Genomic DNA, 7,081 nt, shown 5'->3' with positions numbered 1-7,081 from the left:
GAGGCCTCCACCGAGTCATGACCCTGGGAGCAGGAAATCTTACCTCTTTCTGCACCACACTCACCGGCCCAGCCCTGCTGCTGTTCATACCTACTTCAGTTAACCATGATGGAAAATGTTCTCACCCATCCTTGCACTTCCCAGGAAATTACCCCTGAGACTAAGATGCCTGGTGGGTGGGGACTTGAGTTTCCAGAACTGGGAGGGAGGGGCAGGCCTGGGGTTTGAGGGCAGGAATCGTGCCTGTGAGGTGGGGCCTGGGACTTTCTCAGGGCGAATGAGATCCTGCCATTTCCGCTGAGGGTCTGAGTGTTGCTGCGGCTTTAAAAGCATGAGAGTCTCAGAGATACTCCTCCTGCCTGTCCTGAGCTTCCACAAAAGGTGGGTTTTCTGCTAGTCCTCCCCCAACTGAGTTGCACCATGGCTTTGGGGTGGGGAGGGTCTTAGAAGCAGAACTAGGATGTTTCTTAGAGAGACCTGACTTCCCCTCTTTGCCCATCCCTACTGGTAGCTGTTTGGAGCTCCAGCCAGAGGTAACCTCTGTGTGCCCATCCCAGACATGGGAGGCCCCGTCACAGCCTTGCCAATTTCCCTGTCCTTCTCAGATCCTTGCCTGGCATGGGTAAGGGTTTTAGGGCTCCAAAGAGACCCCTTCTGGGGCTGAACCGCGGAGCCTGTCTTCCTGGGCTTGGCAGAAAGACCGCTATCTGTACGTACCTCCAAAGACCAGACCCTTGACTCTGCTTCCAGACTCCTTGTTGCCATTGTTGCTGGGGAAGGTTGAGGGCCCGTCACTGCTCAGGTTTCAACACTTCCTGGGCGGATGACGCCCTGGTCTGGGGGGTGCTTCTGAACCCCCATCTCCCTCCCCTCCCCTCAGCACCATCAGGTCGCGGACAACTCCTCGCTGTCTCATCCACCCACAGCCCCTAAAGCTACCTTTTTCTCTTTCAGCACTGTGCGAGGGACAGCGTCTCGGCCCTGGGGGTTTCCTGAGACCCTGTCTCCCTGCTCTCCATTTAGCAGCGATCAGTGGACGATTTCTGTCTTCTCCACTCCAAGTCCTTGTCTTGGTTCTTTCCCATGCAGCGCTAGAGGGTATGGCAGACGGTTCTCAGGGCTGGGGTGGGGGGTCTCTTCAGCCCCTAGCTTCAACACCCCTTGCCATATTCTTTTCCCCTGTTCTACCCTTCAGCACCATCTGGGCATCGACAGCTCCTCGGCTTCGGCCCCACCTTGAGCCCCCGTTCCACCTTCTCCCGCTTCAGCACCTCCGGCGCGGACAGCTCCTCGCTGTCTCGTCCACTCCCGGCCCTGGGCCGGACCCGAGAGCAGACGCTCTTCGGCGCTCCCTCACGGGGAGACTCCTGCACCCTGCTATCCCAGACTCCTTTCTCTGGCCATGGAGACCCTGGGGGTCAGCGAAGGGGCAGAGGCGTGCAGCAGGTTGAGTCGCTCTCGCGGCCGCCACAGCATGACCAGAGCCCCAAAGCACCTGTGGCGGCAACCCCGGCGCCCCATCCGCATCCAACAGCGCTTCTATTCGGATCCGGACAAGTCCGCGGGCTGCCGCGAGCGGGACCTGAGCCCGCGGCCCGGGCTCAGGAACTCGCGGCTTTCCTGGCCCATTTCCTCCTGCCGGCGGTAGGTGGCCGGGGCACGGGCCTCCTGCAGCGCGGGGGAGGGGCGCGCGGGGCCTGGCGGGAGTGGGGGAGGGTCCTTGCTTCTCCAGGGGGCGGGGGTCTCTGCTGCTTGGTTGAGGCTGGCGCTTGGAAGGAAAAAGCTATTTCTACGTAGGGGTGGAGCTGAGGGTGCTGGTGTCATCATGGCTTGTGGGTCTGTGTGACCGGGTGTGCCCACGTGCGGTTGGGACCGAAAGACTCTGTGTGTGTGTGTGTGTGTGCACGCACGCGCGCGTGAGACTGGGGTGACCAGATGTGTTTGGGATGCTCCTGTGCCTACATGCTTGGATATGATTCCATGTGTCCCAGGTAGTTGTGGGTGTGCTGGTGTGTCTCCCCTTGTGGTGCCTGTTGGTGTGTGACTGACTGTGACTGTCCTTGAGCTAACACGGCTGGGGGTCCAAAGGTTTTCAGGATTGTGGAATGTCCGCAGGCCTGTGGGGGAGGTTTGTGATCACCTCAAGCACCCAAGGTAACCCTGGGGTGCTTGGATATAAATACACACACACACACACACACACACGTTTTTATTTTTGAGACAGAGTCTCATTCTGTCCCCCAGGTAGAAGTGCAGTGTCTTGATCACGGCTCACTGCAACCTCCGCGTCCCAGGCTCAAGCGATCCTCCCACCTCAGTCTCGAGTAGCTGGGACTACAGGGGCATATTACCATGCCTGGCTAATTTTTGTATTTTTGCTAGAAACGGGGTTTTGCCATGTTGCCCAGGCTGGTCTTGAACTCTTGGCCTCAAGTGATCCTCCTGCCTTAGTCTCTCAAAGTACTAGGATTACATGTGTAAGCCACTGCACTCAGCCTATTTCATATATTATAGATATATAAGGGCCAGGGCAGGCTGCCACCAATGTTGCAGGGAGGAGCCTCCTCTTGCTACCTCCTCCGCCCCCGCTCCATCACTCCACCCTGCTCCCCTGTAGGAGGAAGGGAAGTCCCTTGGGAAGCTTGTGCACTGGAGGTTTCTTTTGTTTAAGGAGGGGCTGCTTCTCCTGTTTCGTGTAAGCTGAATGGGGTGGGGTCAGGACAGAGACAGAAGAAGAGACTCATGGAAAAATAATGTAGAATCCTCATGAGGCCTGACATAAGGGTTTCCAGCTACCAGGTGGAGGCTCCAGGGCCGGAGAGGAGGGTCCAGGAACTCCAAGCCCTCCTTAGGTTGGAGGGAGAGCCAAGTCAGTGGGACCAGCGTCCCAGGTTTCAGTCCAGGCTGGGTGGCCTTGAAAGGGTTGCTTCCCCGCTTTGGAGCTTGGCTTTCTCCCATCCTGGTGCGTAGATCCCCTAGGGGCCACTGGCTTCTGACTCCATCAGCAAGCCTGGCCTCTCGCCCCCAGCCTGGCCCTCCAGCAGCTTGGGAGGCATCTCAGGTAGATGGTTCCCACAGCCCAGAGGGGTTGGAGCTGTACTCAGGTGACCCAGGATCCCCTTCTCCCGCTCCGGCTTCTAGCTCCTGCTGCCCCATCCCTTCTGGTGACTCATGATTTTCCATTTTCAAGAAAGAACAAACAGAGCCTTGGTGTGAGCTCTTCTAGGGGAAGCCCCCGCTTGGCTCTGGGAGGCAAGAGTGGTGGATCGGGTGTCCCTGTGCACGTGTGTGTGTGCACACACATGTCGTTCTGCGCATCTTGTGCACTGCAGTCACACATATGTGGGTGTGCATGCATGTGGCCCACTGTGCTTCTCTGTGCTGATATGAGGGGAAGGGTTCACCCCAGGGGGAAGCCCAGAGAAACTGAGTTCAAGGCCAGGCCCCAAGGCCAACCTGCTGTGTAGTGTTGAGCAGGCGGTGGTGCCTGCTGGGGCCTCAGCGTCCTCATCAGTGAGATGAACATTCTGTGCCTGAGCCTGGTACACACTGGGTCCCCAGCTTGTGGCTCTTTTCACAACCCTAGAAACTGTTGGAGGACTGTGCTTCTCCAGAGCCTCAGATGGATCACGGGGTATGGGAGGGTCCAAGCATTTTGTTCAGAAGGCATTTAAGCACCTAATGGGTGGAAGGCCCTGTGTTGGAGACACAACCATGGATAAGAGGCTGTGTTCCCTAAGGCTTATGGTGGAGAAGGCACAGGGTGATAGAGAAAGATCAGAGAACAAGCACAGTGGAGGCTCCAGACCCAGCAGTGGGGTGGGAGTCAGGGAGGACTGCTTGGGAGAAGTAACATTTAAGCTTAGCCTGCAAGAGAAAAGAGGTCAGTCAGGGTGAATGCAAGAAGGGCATTCTAAGTAGAAGGAACAGAATGTGCAAAGCCTCAGACTCAAGAAGATCAGGCATGTGAGGAGCTGAAAACGGATCACTGTGGCTGGAGGATGGAAGGAGAGGCTCTCTATTTATGCTACAAGTATTTATTTATTTATTTATTTAGTTAGTTAGTTAGTTAGTTAGTTATTATTTTTTAGACGGCGTCTCTCACTCTGTTGCCCAGGCTGGGTGCAGTGGCACAACCTTGCCTCACTGCAACCTCTGCCTCCTGGGTTCAAGCGATTCTCCTACCTCAGCCTCCCCAGTAGCTGGGATTACAGGTGCTCACCACCACCCCTGGCTAATATTTGTATTTTTAGTACGACAGCATTTCACCATGTTGGCCAGACTGGTCTCAAACTCTTGATCTCAAGTGATCCACTCACCTTGGCCTCCCAGAGTGTGGGATTACAGGCAAGAGCCACCACATCCAGCCACTACAAGCATTTATTGAACATCTACTAAGTGCCAAGTACTGAGGGAACAGCAGGGAACAAGGCAGACCTGGCCTTGCTCTCCACGGACTCACAGGCAAATAGTCATGACAATAAATGTGAAGTTGTACCCATGGCTGGAGGGTGCTCTGAGGCACTTACCTGGCTAGTCAGGGAGGGCTTCTCGGAGGAGGTGACTCTCAGACTGTAACGCAAAAGACAAAGCATCAGCAGGCGACAAGCATTCAGGTAAGCGTCATGGGGTGGAAATAAGCCTGGCTGATTCAGGCAACAGTGAGGAGTGGGGAGAGACTGAAGCAGCGTAAGCCTAGAGAAGTGAGGCGGGGATGGGCCACATGGGACCTCTGGGGAGGTGTGAATTCAGATCTGAGGGCAATGGGGGGTCATGAGAGGGTCCGGAGCAAAGGAGTGTGTGATTTGACTCATGTGAGCATCTACACATGCGACTCGGCCCCCACCCTCCTCGTTCTGCTTAACTTCTCCATGGGTACTTGGGCAAGTCATCTTCCCTCTCCACATCTCAGTTTACTTATCTGTAAAATGGGCAAAAACACCCATTTAAAAAAATTCTCTGGGGCCACCTGGTGGCTGTGGGGAAAAGTGCCTGCCCAGAAAAGGGACATTCAAATGGGGGAAATTGAGGCAGTGGTGTCCTAAAGGCATCAGAGTGGGCGTGGTGGCTCACACCTGTAATCCCAGTACTTTGGGAGACTGAGGCAGGCGGATCACCTGAGGTCAGGAGTTCAAGACCAGCCTGGCCAACATGGTGAAACCCTGTCTCTACTAAAAATACGAAAATTAGCTCCGCATGGCAGCAGATGCCTGTAATCCCAGCTACTCGAGAGGCTGAGGCAGAAGAATCACTTGAACCCGGGAGGCGGAGGTTACAGTGAGTCAAGATCGCGCCACTGAACTCCACCCTGGGTGACAGAATGAAACTGTGTCTCGAAAAAGTAAGGCCAGGGACAGTGGCTCACACCTGTAATCCCAGTACTTTGGGAGTCCGAGGCAGGTGGATCACTTGAAGTCAGGAGTTCAAGACCAGCATGACCAACATGGTGAAACCCCATCTCTACTAAATACCAAAAAAAAATTAAAAAAATAAAAAAAATTAGCTGGGCATGGTGGCACATGCCTGTAATCCCAGCTACTCGAGAGGCTGAGGCAGAAGAATCACTTGAACCCGGGAGGCGGAGGTTACAGTGAGTCAAGATCGCGCCACTGAACTCCACCCTGGGTGACAGAATGAAACTGTGTCTCGAAAAAGTAAGGCCAGGGACAGTGGCTCACACCTGTAATCCCAGTACTTTGGGAGACTGAGGCAGGCGGATCACCTGAGGTCAGGAGTTCAAGACCAGCCTGGCCAACATGGTGAAACCCTGTCTCTACTAAAAATACGAAAATTAGCTCCGCATGGCAGCAGATGCCTGTAATCCCAGCTACTCGAGAGGCTGAGGCAGAAGAATCACTTGAACCCGGGAGGCGGAGGTCACAGTGAGCCATTGCACTCCAGCCTGGGCAACAGGAGTAAAACTCTGTCTCAAAAATAATAATAATAATAATAAATAAAATTAAATTAAAAATAAAAATAAAGGCCCCAGAGACTACTGGGCACCTCTACAGGTCATGCAGTAATGCAGGGATGGAGTCAGGGTGGGGGTGCTTCTGTCCAAACCTCTTTCAGCTTTTGTCCCTTACCCAGTGGGGCTTGGAGAGCCTCCCAGGGTCAGGTAGGAGCCAGACTCTGAATGCTGAGTCCTGGCTCTGTGGCCACCCCTTGCTGTGACTCTTTCTCTATCCAAACAGCTATTAATTAACACCTTGTTAGAACTGTTAATAAAATATTTAAAATTAAATCTATGAATGAAACATTAATAGTAAAGCTATTGATAAAGGCCGGGCGCGGTGGCTCAAGCCTGTAATCCCAGCACTTTGGGAGGCCGAGATGGGTGGATCACGAGGTCAGGAGATCGAGACCATCCTGGCTAACATGGTGAAACCCCGTCTCTACTAAAAACTACAAAAAACTAGCCGGGCGACGTGGGGGCGCCTGTAGTCCCAGCTACTCGGGAGGCTGAGGCAGGAGAATGGCGTCAAACTGGGAGACGGAGCTTGCAGTGAGCTGAGATCTGGCCACAGCACTCCAGCCTGGGTGACAGAGCGAGACTCCGTCTCAAAAAAAAAAAAAAAAAAAAACTATTGATAAAATATTAAAGTGGGAGTCGCCCCTGCGACTACAGAGGGGATGAAGTGAGTTAACACATCCAGTGCGGGAGAACCCAGGCTGGGAAGAACACAGCCTGTCCAGGTTCAAATGACCCCAGTCTTGCACCTTATGGCTGTGTGTCCTTGGGCAAATGACTGTGCCTCTCTGTGCCTCAGTAGCCCCATCCTCGAAATGGGAATAGTAGTCCACATTTTGCAGGTTTCGTCTGAAAATCCAATGATTTTTCCCTTCACTGCTGTTGGCTGAGTGCTGCATGTTTTTCAGGTGCTCAGTTTATATCATTTTGTTTAATCTTAACCTCCTATTTTATGTCTGTGACTTTGGGGGAGGGGCTGAATCTCTGTGCCTTGATTTCTCCTTGGGGACATGTAACTCTTGTCACTTCTCTCACAGTGGCGGGGAGGTGGTGTCAAGACTGCTCAGACCTTGGCTCCAGTGTCCCCACTAGGACAATCCTAGCAGCCTC

The 7,081-nt window shown here is 53.9% G+C and overlaps 1 pseudogene; it reads left to right on the top strand.

Annotated features, from left to right (window-relative positions):
* The first annotated feature begins 331 nt into the window (after positions 1-331).
* On the top strand, positions 332-1,797 carry LOC105500412 (annotated as a pseudogene).
* Positions 1,798-7,081: the final 5,284 nt, after the last annotated feature.

The sequence above is a fragment of the Colobus angolensis genome, unplaced genomic scaffold (assembly GCF_000951035.1).
Source record: "Colobus angolensis palliatus isolate OR3802 unplaced genomic scaffold, Cang.pa_1.0 Scaffold66, whole genome shotgun sequence".
NCBI classification, from domain to species: Eukaryota; Metazoa; Chordata; class Mammalia; order Primates; family Cercopithecidae; genus Colobus; species Colobus angolensis.
The sequence above is the reverse complement of the archived record's forward strand: the minus strand, read 5'-3'. Positions and strand labels throughout refer to the sequence as shown.